Raw genomic sequence first — 14,838 nt, 5'->3', positions numbered from 1 at the left:
CGTAAGGTATTACTTGGACGACCCAGTGCACTTGCTGGTTAGTTACGCGGAGTTGTGAAGAAGTGTTGAGATCACGTTACGCGCACCAAGTTGTTAGCGCCATTTAAATAGTAACAAACAATTCGCGTACCACTCACCTGAGGTATTACTTGGTACGACCCGGTGCACTTGCCGGTTAGTTTGTGGTTGTAAATTCCGCACTATGTTTTTGGCGCCGTTGCCGGGGATTGTTAGTGATTAACAACTATTAGTTGCTTGATTTCTTATATTAGGCATTTTAGTTTAATTTTTATTTAATTTCTACCTTATTATTTTCGAATTTATTACTAGTAATTTTCCTTAATTTCTGAAATTAAGTTTAGTGTCCCCTAGTTAATTTTATTTCAATTTTTTCCTGTTTATTTTTCTTGTTAATTTCAAATTTTTTTGTCCGTATTTTGCCTACAAATTTCGAAATTTATTTATTTATTCTATTTAGTATTTTTATTTTAATTATTTACATAGGTTATCTCACTGGGAATTCTCTGCACTCTAACGTAGAGAGTTCCATCTTTTCTTGTCTTCTGTTTGTTTATGAGCAGGAACAGAGACAAAGAACATCTCTTAGACTTTGATCCTGAACCTGAAAGAACTTTCAGGCGGCATTTACAACAAACAAGACTTTACAAGGCTGCAGAACCTACTATGGATCCTAATGATGCTGCAACTGTCAATGTGGCAAATCCGAATGGGAATGAGCAACAAAGGAGAGTGCTTGGCTCTTATTCTGCTCCTACTACGGATCTTTATGGAAAAAGCATTGTGGTGCATCCTATAGCTGCGAACAACTTTGAGTTGAAGCCACAATTGGTCACCCTGGTGCAACAAAACTGCTAGTATCACGGTCTTTCCCACGAAGACCCAAATCAATTTATTTCTAATTTTCTGCAGATTTGTGATACTGTGAAGACAAATAGAGTGAACTCAGAGGTGTACAAACTCATGCTTTTCCCATTTGCTCTGAGGGATGGAGTAAAGCTATGGCTAGATTCCCAACCCAAGGAGAGTTTGGATACTTGGGACAAGGTTGTTACTGAGTTTCTTACTAAATTTTTCTCACCAAAGAAGCTGACTAAGCTTAGGGTGGAGGTTCAAACTTTCAGGCAGAAGGATGGTGAAACTCTTTATGAAGCTTGGGAGAGATATAAGCTACTGACTAGGCAATGCCCTCCGGACATGTTCTCCAAATGGACCCAACTAGATATCTTTTATGAAGGTTTGGGTGAAATGTCTAAGATGTGCTTAGATAATTCCGCAGGTGGTTCATTGCACAAGAAGAAGACACCAGAGGAGACTATTGAGCTTATTGAATTAGTTGCTAGCAACCAATATTTATACTCATCTAACAGAAATCCTGTGAACTTTGAGGCTCCTCAGAAGAAGGGTGTTATGGAAGTAGAAGCTCTTAATGCTATTCTTGCTCAGAACAAGCTTATGTCTCAGCTTTCAACATCCAAAATCCTCCTCAAGAGGTCTCTTATGACATGACAGGTAATTTGTGCAAAATGATAATTATGATTATGCTCAATCCTCTTCTGAATAGGTCAATTATATGGAATGGTCCTAGAAATTCCAATAATGATCCATATTCTAAGACATACAATCAGGAGTGGAGAAATCACCCAAATTTTGGGTAGAGGGACCAACCTCAGAGACCTCAAAATTTCAACAATAATTCTCAAGGCAGCTTCCAACAGAACAATTACAATAACTACCAATTTCAGTCTCAGCAACAACAACCACGTCAGCAGGCAAACTCTAAATCCCACGAAGATTCTAATTGTGAGATGATGAGGAGTTTTATGCAGGAAACCAGAGCCTCCGTTAGAAACTTCGAGGTGTAAATGGGCCAACTGAGCAAGCAAATACCTGAGAGGTCTGCAAGTATATTTCCAGGTGATACAGTGGTGAACCCAAGAGAAGACTGCAAGGTTATTCAGTTGAGAAGTGGTAAAACAGCTGGCTCTGAGACAAAGGCCAATGAAGAGTTAGTTGAAAAAGAAGCTCCAGAGGAGAAGAAAGAAGAAGTGGAGCACGTCCCTCCTAAGTGTGCAGACAACCCATTCCCTGATTCTCTTGACACTTATCCCACCTTGCCAAAAGCTCCTGAATACAAGCCAAAAATGCCATATCCTCAGAGGCTTCAGAAGGCTTCTAAAGAAAAGTAATTTTTTAAATTTTTAGATGTCTTAAAGAAAAGTAATTTGCAGAGGCTTTTGAGCAAATGCCTCTCTATGCTAAATTTATGAAAGAGTTGTTGACCCACAAGAGGAATTGGAAGGAACAAGAAATAGTGGTGTTAACTAAGGAATGTAGTTCCATTATTCAACAAAACCTTCCTGAGAAGATGCCAAATCCAGGGAGCTTTGTAATTCCTTGCACCATTGGAGATGTCACCATTCAGAGAGCTTTATGTGATCTTGGAGCTAGCATCAATCTCATGCCACTTTCAGTGATGAAAAAGCTTCAAATTGAGGAGGTAAAACCCACTCGTATTTCTCTTCAACTTGCTGATCTTTCTATTAAATTACCTGTGGGTGTTGTTGAGGATTTACTTGTTAAAGTAGGACCATTTATTTTTCCTGTTGATTTTGTTATATTAGACATGGAGGAGGAGGTAAAATCCTCTATTATACTTGGTAGATCCTTTTTAGCTACAGGTAGAGCTCTTATTGATGTGCAAAAGGGTGAATTAACCGTGAAGGTCAATGAAGAACAGGTGGTCCTTAATGTTTTTGAAGCTCTCAAGCACCCTAATGATTCTGAAGGGTGTATGAAAATAGATGTTATTGAACCACTTGTTCAAGAGGTACTAAAAGCTGAGGTACTTGATGACATTCTGGATCCTATTTCTGATTATGAATTAGTGGAAGTTGATGATTCACCACCTCAGAAGGCTATGCTTCACACGCCTAAAGCAGAGGAGGAAGCCCCCAAGCTTGAGCTCAAACCTTTACCTCCTTCACTGAAATATGTATTCTTGGGTGAAAATGATTCATATCCAATGATCATTAGCTCTTCCCTGAAGCCTGAAGAGGAATAGGCACTTGTTTCAGTGCTCAGGAGCCAGAAAACAGCTCTTGGGTGGACCATTAGTGACTTGAAGGGGATTAGTCCAACCAAGTGTATGCACAAGATCCTCCTTGAAGATGATGCTAAACCAGTTGTGCAACCACAAAGGAGACTCAATCCAACTATGAAAAAGAGGTGGTCCAAAAAGAGTTAATAAAATTATGGAAAGCAGGTATTATTTACCCTATTTCTGATTGTTCTTGGGTAAGTCCTGTGCAGGTAGTTCCCAAGAAAGGAGGGATGACAGTGATCAAGAATGAAAAGAATGAGCTTATTCCTACAAGAACAGTCATAGGATAGAGAATGTGCATAGACTACACCAGGCTCAACACTGCTACAAGGAAGGATCACTTCCCCCTGTCTTTCATTGGTCAGATGCTTGATAGGTTAGCTGGTCATACTTTTTATTATTTTCTAAATGGATATTCTGGATATAATCAAATTGCAGTGGACCCTCAAGATAAGGAAAAGACAGCATTCACATGCCCTTTTGGAGTATTTGCTTACAGAAGAATGCCATTTGGACTTTGTAATGCTCCAGCAATGTTTCAAAGGTGTATGCTTTCAATTTTTTCAGATATGGTTGAAAAGTTTATTGAGGTATTTATGGATGACTTTTATGTCTTTGGTAATTCTTTTGAATCATGCCTTAAGCATTTATCTCTGGTCTTGAAATGGTGTCAGGAGTCAAATCTTGTTTTAAATTGGAAAAAATGTCATTTTATGGTTACAGAAGGTATTGTTCTTGGACATCGGATTTCAAGTAAGGGGATTGAGGTTGATAGAGCAAAGGTGGAGGTAATTGAAAAATTACCACCACTGGCCAATGTTAAGGCAGTCAGGAGTTTCTTGGGTCATGCAGGATTTTATAGAAGATTTATAAAGGATTTTTCAAAAATTGCTAAACCATTAAGCAACCTATTGGTTATTGATGTTCCTTTTGTGTTTGATGCTGAATGTCTGCATGCTTTTGAAACTCTGAAAGCAAACCTTACCTCTGCTCCCATTATAGCGCCCTCGGACTGGAATTTACCATTTGAGTTTATGTGTGATGCTAGTGACTTTGCCATAGGAGCTGTTTTAGGACAGAGGCATGGCAAGCTTGTACATGTCATTTACTATGCTAGCCGTGTGTTAAATGATGCTCAAAAGAATTAGACAACTACAGAAAAAGAATTATTAGCTATTGTGTATGCTGTTGATAAGTTTAGGTCCTATTTAATTGGTTCTAAGGTTATTGTTTATACTGATCATGCTGCTTTGAAGTACCTTCTAACCAAACAAGATTCTAAACCAAGATTAATCAGATGAGTGTTTCTCCTTCAGGAGTTTGATATTGAGATAAAAGACAGGAAAGGGTCAGAAAATTAAGTAGCTGACCATCTCTCCAAAATTGAGCCTAATGCAGGAGTACAACCACCCACAGCTGTAACTGAAACATTTTCTGATGAGCAATTGTTCCTCATTCAGCAGGCTCCATGGTTTGCAGACATTGCAAATTACAAGGCCATGAATTTTATTCCAATAGAGTACAGTAGGCAACAAGTAAAGAAGCTATTGGCTGATGCAAAGTACTACATTTGGGAGGAACCATACCTTTTTAAAAGGTGTTCAGATGGTATAATCCGGAGATGTGTCCCAGATAAGGAAAAGCAGCATATTCTTTGGCACTGTCATGGTTCTGATTATGGAGGTCACTTTGGTGGTGAAAGGACAGCTACAAAGGTCCTTCAGAGTGGGTTTTACTGGCCGACTCTCTTAAGAGATTCAAGAGAATTTGTGAAGCACTGTGACAGATGTGAAAAAACCACAAATCTTCCTGCCAACCATGAAATGCCATAGTAGGGGATTCTTGAGGTTGAGTTGTTTGATGTATGGGGTATTGATTTCATGGGACCTTTTCCACCCTCACATTCAAACAACTATAGTTTAGTGGCGGTTGACTATGTGTCCAAGTAGGTGGAAGCTGTGGCTCTACCCACCAATGATGCCAAGGTGGTAATGAGCTTTCTTTAGAGATATATCTTTAGCCGGTTTGGTGTCCTTAGGACACTCATTAGTGATGGAGGAAGCCACTTCTGTAACAGATAGCTGGACTCTCTTCTGCAGAGATATGCTGTCCGTCATAAAGTGGCAACCCCCTATCACCCTTAGACAAGTGGACAGGTTGAAGTTTCCAATAGGAAACTCAAGAGGATTCTAGAGAAGATAGTCAGTGTTTCCAGAAAGGACTGGTCTAGAAAGCTTGATGATGCTCTCAGGGCATATCGGACAGCGTACAAGACTCCTATTCGCATGTCCCCTTATCAGTTGGTCTATGGCAAAGCCTGTCACTTGCCAGTTGAGCTGGAGCATAAAGCTTATTGGGCAATCAGGTATCTGAATCTTGATTCAGAAGCTACAGGAATTAAGCGAATGCTTCAGTTGAATGAGCTTGATAAATTTAAATATTCAGCCTATGAGAATGCCAAGATTGCCATCAGAGTCTTTGAGCCAGGACAGAGAGTGCTTTTGTATAATTCAAGGCTCAAACTCTTTCCTGGAAAGCTGAAATCCCTGTGGTCAGGACCGTTTGTGGTTACAGAGCTTCACCATATGGTCATGTGGAAATACAGGAAGAGAATTCTGACAGGAAATTTACAGTGAATGGCCAGAGGTTGAAGCACTATCTTGGAGGCGAGATCGATCGCCAGAGGTCTGCTCATCTACTGAATTATCAGAACTGACCGTCAAGCTAGTGACGTTCAAGAAGCGCTTGTCGGGAGGCAACCCGATAATGTCGTATCCTTACTTATTTTTCGTTGCAGTAATTTTCTTATTTATTTGATTTTTATTGAGTTTATACTATTTTTCTTTCATTTTACGTGTGTTCTGATCATGCAGCTACCTAAGAACAGGAACCAAATACTGCGAAAAAAAATTTTCAAAAAAAAGAAAAGGAGAAGAGGTGTTCGACGCGCAAGCGTCGCTGACTTGTACGCGTCATGCCTGAGTACACAACACCAAAGAAGTGAACAGAGAGTTGAGCAGGAGTGGCGCTGGAACTATATTTTGCGCACAAACAAGCCCACGCGTACGCGTACCCCACACGTGCGCGTCGTTTGCGCTTTTAGCCACCCACGCGTACGCATCCCCGACGCGTACGCGTGACCCTAAAAATCGGCGTCAATGAGTGATTGGGCAGAGAGTTGTGATGGCTTGGGGTTGAAACTGTGCTAGAGGCACAAACTTGATCACGCGTACGCGTCCCTGACGCGTGCGTGTCCTTTCCACAAATGGCCATCCACGCGTGCGCGTGCATGACGCGCACGCGTCATATGAGAATTTTGATTTCCAAGCCACGCGAACAGAGAGTTGCGCATGCACGCGGCTGCCTTCGCGCGATTCGCACAAACCAAGGGCACGCATACGCGGGCCTGACGCTCACGCGTCACTATGAAAATTGCGCGTCCCACGCATACGCACAACTCCACTAGTGCGCCACCAAGTTTTGATTTTCCTTCTCTCTCCCTCCCAAATCCTAATTCTCTCTTCTTCTTTTATCCTTTTATTCTTCTTTTATCATACTAATTTTTTATATCTTTCTATGTCCCTCTTTCCTTTCAGTTATTCTTTGCTTGAGGACAAGCAAACCTTTAAGTTTGGTGTTGACGCTTCGCTTATGGATTTTCTATTTATTTTCATGGCACCAAAGGAAGGCAAATCATCTTCATGGGGGAGCACAACCTGAAGAATGAAACGGCCACTAGGATAACGGAGGTGGTTGAGTTCCTTTCATTCTATATTCCTTCCCGTTCTTTCTATATTAGGTTCCTATTTTCTGCTTATTTTGTTATTGCTTGATCAGTTTTTATTTCAATTCCTAGGTTCTAGTTGAATTTACTATTTATTCTTTTATTTGATTTTTAGTCTGAAGGAATGTCTCATGTATTACTCACAGAGCTTGAAATCAAAAAGAAAATAAAATGATGTATTGCATGAGAAATTGATTTTATATTGAAGAATAGTCTTATTTACTTAAATGTGGTGGCATTTTCTGGAATCCTGAATGCATGACATGAACAGTGCATAGTTGAATTTGAATCAAAGGTTGTTGATGTATAAGGAACAGGAATTTAGAGAACTATTATGACTTCTCTGAAATTAATGAAAGTTTAATCCTTGAAGCAAAAGAAACAGCAAAAGAAAAAATAAAAGCAAGGTCCAAGGCACTGAGCATCAATGACTAGGGAGGTCAGACATGATTAAAAGCTCAAAGAGTTGTTTCCCTAGTCATATGCTTGTGGTGTGATTGTGTCAAGTAATTCTTGAGATAGAACACTAAGAGTCGAGATCAAATGCATTTAACAGAGTACGCCAAAGGCTTTGAGCACCACTGTCTGGGAATAACTGAAAGGAAAATAAGAACTTAAAGAGAGTTTCTCAGTTAAGTGCTTGTGGTGTTTTTGTGTCAGTAAAGTGATAAACCCCAATTTTGTGGTTTATCTTGTGCTTAATTTGGGGGATATTATCACCTTTTCTCACATTTATTCAATGAAATAGCATAATTTTGCAATTCTCCCTGAATTTGTGCTTAAATATGAAAACATGCTTTTTAGGCCTTAAAATAGCTAAATTTAACTCACTTTAATTCCATTCGATGCCTTGATATGTTTGTTGAGTGATTTCAGTTCATGAGGCAAGTATTGGATGGAAGAAGTGAGGAGAAAAGCATGCGAAGTGGGAGAACTCATGAAGAAATAAAGGAACCGTAAAGCTGTCAAGTTTGACCTCTTCGAACTCAATTGATCATAACTTGAGCTACAGAAGTCCAACTGAGGCGGTTTCAGTTGCGTTGGAAAGCTAACATCCGGGGCTTCAAAATGAAATAAAATTTGCTATAGTTGCCTAACGTATATGGGCGCGCATGTGCCAAGTATGCGTACGCACCGATGGAGCACGTGGTTCACTAAAGTAAAATCGTGGCCAGCGATTTTGCAGCTCATTTTGGCCCCAATCCAACTCATTTCTATTGCTATTGAACCCAAGGATTGAGGGGGGAATGAGCCAAGTAGTCAGAGTTTTAGTTTTCATCATGTTTTAAGGTAGAATTCTAGAGAGAGAAGCTCTCCCTTCTCTCTAGACTTTAGGGTAGTTTAGGTTTAATTTTCTTAAATTCATCTTTCAATTCTTGTTTTGATTTCAATTCTCTTTATGTTTTAGTGTTCTATTGTCTTAATCTTCTTAGTTTCTCTTGTTAATTTCTTATTTTACTCTCTTTTATGTTGATGAACATTGTTGGATCTTGATTTTCTTTTAATGCAATTTCATGTTTCTATGTTTCTTTTATGTTTATCTTAGTTATTATTATTGATTTCTTGCTTGTGGTAGTTATGGGTTTCATTAATTCTATCATTTTGTGATGTTTACTTTTCTTGCACTCTAGGTGTTTGTTAAAATGTTTCTTTTAGTTTTTGAGTAGTTTTCTTTGCTCTTGGCCTAGGCTAAGGGAATTGAGTGACCTTGAGTCATTGGGTCTCAATGATTTGGTGATTTGAGAACCCTTGGTGATAAATTTGACACTCATTGACACTAACCCACTACTAATCTAATTAGTAGATAGGTTGGGACTTATGGGTTGATGTGATCAAAGCCATTTAACATATTTTAAGCCTAGGAGTAGATATTACGTACTTAAGGCTTTTGGAAGTAGACTTAATGAGCTTGGCCCCTCATAATTATCAATGTATGGTTTGTTGACAAGGATGGCGATCTCAATTACCTATGTCTAGCCAAGAGTTCTTTTCTTTATTTTATTAGTTCTTGTTGTTTAATTTCTTGTCATTTATTTTTCTTGTTAATTACCAATTCAAACCCCTTTGCATTTTCATAGCCAATAATTGAGCATTTCATTGCAATTCCTTGTGAGATTATCCAGAGTCTAAATACTTCGGTTAATTATTATTTGGGGTTTGTTACTTGTGACAACCAAAATTTTTGCATGTGAGGATTCTTTGTCGGTGTAGAACTATACTTGCGACGAAAATTTATTTATGAAATTCTATACCGTACAAGAAACCGAGCATAAAAAATGGCGCCATTGCCGGGGAGTTGCAATGGTGTTATGTTGTTGGCTATTGTGAATATTGTGAATATGTTTGCTTTTTGCTTATTTGTTAGTTTTTGTTAGCTTTAGGACTTTGTTGCTTATTTTTGTTAGTTTTTGTTTCTCTTTGCTATTATGAATTCTCATCCTCACTTTGGCTATGAGTTTGGCTCAAATTATATTGTTGGGATTGGGAACTATACTAACAATATGCATCAAGGATGGAACAATCAAAGGTGGAGTGAGCCTCAAAGGATTGATCACCCCTCTTGGCAACAACAACCTCTGGTTCCCTATAGGTATAATTCCCATCCTAATGCATATCAATCTAATAGATGTGGTGACCCTTATTGTGATTGTCAATAACCACCACCACATGCCTATGAACCACCCTCTCAACATGATTTTGAACCACCTTACTCACAAGCCCCATACCACCAAACACCTCCATATGGCCCTAATCCTTATCCACCTTACCAAACACCTTATGAGCCATATGAACCATACATAGAACTACCACAATTCCAACACAATTACTCTCAAGAACCACCTCAATATACACCACCTCCATACCCTTTCCAAGATGAACCAACTTCCAATTATGAAACTTTACTCCTAAACAATGAACCTTCTTCTTTCACACCACCTCCAATGGATGATTCTCACCAAGAATGTGTTAGTTCTTACACTCAAAGGCAAGAAGAGAACCAAAAAGAGTTCAAGGAGTTAGAAGCCAAGATAGCTACCATAGCAGAAACCGTTCGCAATATGGTCTCCTCCTGCCTAAGCCTATGCGATCAAGGAACTCCCATTGTTGAATGTGGAGTAGCAATCAAGAAGCATAGTGAGGGAGTGAGTTTAGAGCTTCAAGGTGTAGAAGAAGGGGTGAAACAAGGATTGTCACAAGGGGAGGAAGTTGAGATAATTGAGCTGAAAGAAGTGGTTGAAGCCTTTGAAGAGGTTGACCAAGAGATGGATTTAATCATTGAAGAATTCTTATGTACAATTGAATCCTCTCCAATTGGGTTTGACATAGAGGGTAAGGAAGAAGATAGCTCACCTCCCATACCCTTGGTAAGCAATGAAGAAGAGATTGAATTGGGAGAAAGCCACCAAGAGGAGGAGGTTGAGCAAGAAGCAAGCTCCATCATTGAAGATGATTCCAAACCAACTAATTAGTCTTTTGGAATTGATGAATCTCCCTCATTATGCTATGAAATTGATGACAAGGAGGACCGTGCACAACCTCCGACACATGGTTTGAGCAATGAAGGGTGTATAGAAGAAGTTGGTGAGCACGGAATTGAAGTTGAAGAAGCTTGCAAAGAGGTGGAGGTAGTCAAGAAGGAGCACAAGGGCGTAGACCTCGCATTGGCTAAGTGTGGGGAGGTTCCCCTTCCTAAGTCACCATCATCCAACACAACATTCAAGTGGGTAAAATTCTTATCCATAAGCTTTACCTTCTCACTTGAATATGATTTGATTGAAAATGATGGTCAACTTAGAGCTCTTTGTGGAATCAAGAGTGGGAGAGAGATGGTTAGTGGTTGAAAACATCATTCTAGGTTCATTATGGTTGCATGCCCAAAGTTGAATAGTAATGGTTTGTGTAGAACCAAATTGCATGGGTCTAGGAGAATGTTTGGAGGTCCAATTGAGAATTCACAAGCCTTGTCACCCAAACTTAATTATGGTAGTCAACGAGAAGATGGGTGCAAGAACAAAGTTTGGGCCCGGAATTCATGTCAACAATCAAAACTCTTGGGGCCTTGTCATCTACATAAGCTTACTTGAAGGCCTTGTGCGCTTAATTTGGGATCCCGGTGGACATTGGAGATGCAGACAATAGTGGGGATTCAAGGATGAATTCAAGCATAAACCACCCTAGCAAGGACCCCCACCAAATGTCCAACTTAATGACTTAAACCAAAAGTGCTAGGTGGGAGACACCCTACCATGGTAAACTCTTTCCATTCTCTTGTATATATAATCAATGAGTGAATTGAGTTGCCATTGTAGGTAGTTTTTCTTATTTTCTATACTCTTGTGCATTTTGCTTTTATTGGTAGGTTGTTTATTGCATTCATGCTTTGCTTAGAATAGTTGTTGTTAGATTGCATTTTGCTTGTAGTATAAGTTTTGTTTTTAGTGTATTTGAAAATTTTTCAAAAACCAAAAAGATTTGTTGTTAAATTTGATTTTTGATTGTTTTAGAATGCTTGTAGATTAGGAGAGTACCCTGTTTTTGTTCTAAGCATCTAAAAAAAAAGGGCATCCGCGTGCAAGTGCGCGCGCGCACCGGTGGTGCATCTCACACTTATGGTACAAAAACCCGAGAGTTGTGCCCACTTTATGCCTACTTTGTGCCAGGCGATCCGCGCGTAAGCATGCATGGCGCGTACATGCCGATTGTCCCTGCCGCATCCGTACGTGAGCACGCATGGAGCGCGCGCGCGCGGATTGTACCTGCTGCATCCGCGCATAAGCATGCATGGCGCGCGCGCAGATTGTTCCTGTTGCATCCGTGCATGAGCACGCATGGCGCATATGCACGGATTTGCACCCTGTTTTTCTCCTTCCTCCTTTCTCCTTCTTTCTTCTTTTCTTCTTCTTTCTTTCTACTTTTTTCTTCTTCCTCTCTTGAAAAATTTTTTTTCTTCTTTTTTATAAAAAAAAAATAAATAAAAAAAAATTTAAATTAAATTTTTTTCTTTTCTTCCATCCTCTTTTATTGCATTTGCTTATTTTCATTTGTTGCATTTTAATTTTGTTTTCATACCTTGTTCTTATTTTCTTTTCTAAGTTTCTTGTTTTAACATTGGTGTTATATTACTCTTTCTCAATTGTTGAGAATTTCTTGGTTAATCTTGGTGCTTCTTGACTTGTTTGATATTGTTGGGTGATGAAACTTTTAAATCAATGCTTAATCTTATATGACTCTTATATTCTTTGTGCATTGATATGAACTTGCATGTCCTTTATGACCCACTCTTTCTAGTTGAACTTGATGCTTTTGAGTGCTCTTCGTGCTTTGTCTTTACTGTTTCATCAAGTATTAATTAATATGTCCTTTTCCTATATTGCTCTCTCACTTACATGCGTAGCTAACATGTAGTGAGGACCCTATTCTTATTTGGCATTAGCCCCCACCTATGTTATATTTGCTTAATATCTTTGTTGTAGGCTGAATTTTCTTTCTTTTTCTCTCCTTTGAGGTTGGCCACCAAAAGAAGGAAAGGAAAAGATTCTAAATGGGGCAACAAACAAGTTCACCCGCACAACCTTTTGAAGGATCTCATCAATTGTAGCAACCCATCCACATTGCTCTTCTTTGCATGCACCGAGGACGGTGCAAATTTCTAAGTGTGGGGAGGTCGTTCGACCGATCTCCATGGGTAACAATTTCTTTCTTTCAACACCAATTATTGATTTCCTTTGTTAGTTAGTTGTTGCATTGAATGATAGGTTGCATGTTAGTTAGAATTTATACATATTTCACCATTTCTTTTTATGTTAGGATTACTTGGTTAGGGTGATGATTTCTTTTCCAAGAAAACTGTTTTTAGGGCACCCTACCAATTTGAAGAAATTTTTTGTGACAAACTTGCTTGAAGAATGTATTTTAGAACATGGTTTTTGAGCTAAGAACACAAGCATGTGAGTTTTGAGCCCAATTGTGTGGTTACATTTTATAACCATTTATTTCCATTCTTGTGTGCATCATTCTCTCTCTATGATTGTAATCTTTGATTTGTTTGATTCTATATGTTCATTTATTCCATGTATACATGTATTTATATGATTGAGGCCATCATTTCATTTAGCTCACATACCCAAATAGCCTACCTTTCATCAACCATTGTTAGCCAAATTTGAGCCTATTGAATTCTTTTTGTTCTTAATTTCAGCACATCACTACCCCTAAGTGAAAAACAATAAACGTCCTTCATTTGGATCTTTGATTAGCTTAGGCTAGTGAGGGTGTGTATCATTTGGGTATGGGAAACTTGGGACATTGGTTGAGGTAAAAGTGTAATTTTTATTTTTGTTGAAAATATTGGGAATTGGGTACATATTCTTGCACTATATGTAAAACCATATGCATTGATACATTTGTATATAAAAAAAAATGATAAAGAAAAAGAAAAAGAAAAAGAATATATATATATAAGAAAAAAAAGAGAAAAAGAAATAAAAAGGGGACAAAAATGCCCTAAGATAAAGTTCAATAAAAATCAATGCATATGGAATGTGAATTAAAAAAAATGCATGAGTATGTGAAAAAGTGAGAATCATGGGTAGCTAGGTTGTGTATTAGAATTGTATAGGCTGTTATATGTGTTTGGTGAGAGCTTAGGTTAATCAAAGATTCAAATCATCCTACCTTGACCCTAGCCCCATTACAACCTATGAATAAGTCGTCATGATGAATGTATACATGCATTGAATAATTGTTGATTGTTAGATGAAAAACAAATCATCGAAAGCATGAGTAGAAGAGAATTGAGTGATCGACCCTATACACTAGAGCAACTAGAGCGGATTCACTTCTGGTGAGGGTTCGATGCTCAATTCCTTGTTCCCGGCTTTCATGAGCGTTCTTCTTGCAGGTCTATTTGAACTTCATTTTGATATTTGAATTGGTAGGATTCATGAGTTATCATACTACTTAGCCCTACTTGATATATATTCTTGGAGATTGATTTACTTTTAACCAAGTAGGTAGAATCATTTTGCATTTAGTTGCATTCATATAGATAGGTGCATGTAGTTTTATTTGTATTGAAAAAATGTTCATACCACTTTTCTTGTCCTTCTTTATTCTTGGCATGAGGACATGCTTGGTTTAAGTGTGGGGAGATTTGATAAACCCCAATTTTGTGGTTTATCTTGTGCTTAATTTGGGGGGATTTTATCACCTTTTCTCACATTTATTCAATGAAATAGCATGATTTTGCAATTCTCCCTGAATTTGTGTTTAAATGTAAAACATGCTTTTTAGGCCTTAAAATAGCTAAATTTAACTCACTTTAATTTCATTCGATGCCTTGATATATTTGTTGAGTGATTTTAGTTCATAAGGCAAGTATTGGATGGAAGAAGTGAGGAGAAAAGCATGCAAAGTGGGAGAACTCATGAAAAAATGAAGGAACCGTAAAGCTGTCAAGCCTGACCTCCTCGCACTCAATCGATCATAACTTGAGAAATAGAAGTTCAAATGAGGCGGTTCCAGTTGCGTTGGAAAGCTAACATCCAAGGCTTCAAAATGCTATAAAATTTGCCATAGTTTCCTGACGAATAGGGGCGCGCAAATGCCAAGTACGCGTGCGCGCCGATGGAGCACGTGGTTCACTAAAGTGAAATCGTGGCCAGCGATTTTGCAGCTCATTTTGGGCCCAATCCAACTCATTTCTGATGCTATTGAACCCAAGGATTGAGGGGGGAATGAACCAAGTAGTCAGAGTTTTAGTTTTCATCATGTTTTAGGGTAGAGTTCTAGAGAGAGAAGCTGAAGCTCTCCCTTCTCTCTAGAATTTAGGGTAGTTTAGGTTTAATTTTCTCAAATTCATCTTTCAATTATTGTTTTGATTTCAATTCTCTTTATGTTTTAGTGTTCTATTGTCTTAATCTTCTTAGTTTCT

At 38.6% G+C, this 14,838-nt stretch overlaps 1 non-coding gene across 1 annotated transcript; it reads right to left on the bottom strand.

The window, feature by feature from the left end:
• Positions 1–1,113: 1,113 nt before the first annotated feature.
• On the bottom strand, positions 1,114–1,220 carry LOC112781690 (small nucleolar RNA R71). The gene has a single exon (XR_003192451.1). It is a non-coding gene; the product is annotated as a small nucleolar RNA R71 (small nucleolar RNA).
• Positions 1,221–14,838: the final 13,618 nt, after the last annotated feature.

The sequence above is a fragment of the Arachis hypogaea genome, chromosome 19 (assembly GCF_003086295.3).
Source record: "Arachis hypogaea cultivar Tifrunner chromosome 19, arahy.Tifrunner.gnm2.J5K5, whole genome shotgun sequence".
Lineage (NCBI taxonomy): Eukaryota > Viridiplantae > Streptophyta > Magnoliopsida > Fabales > Fabaceae > Arachis > Arachis hypogaea.
Note: the sequence above shows the minus strand (reverse complement) of the source record. Positions and strands in the feature narration are given on the sequence as shown.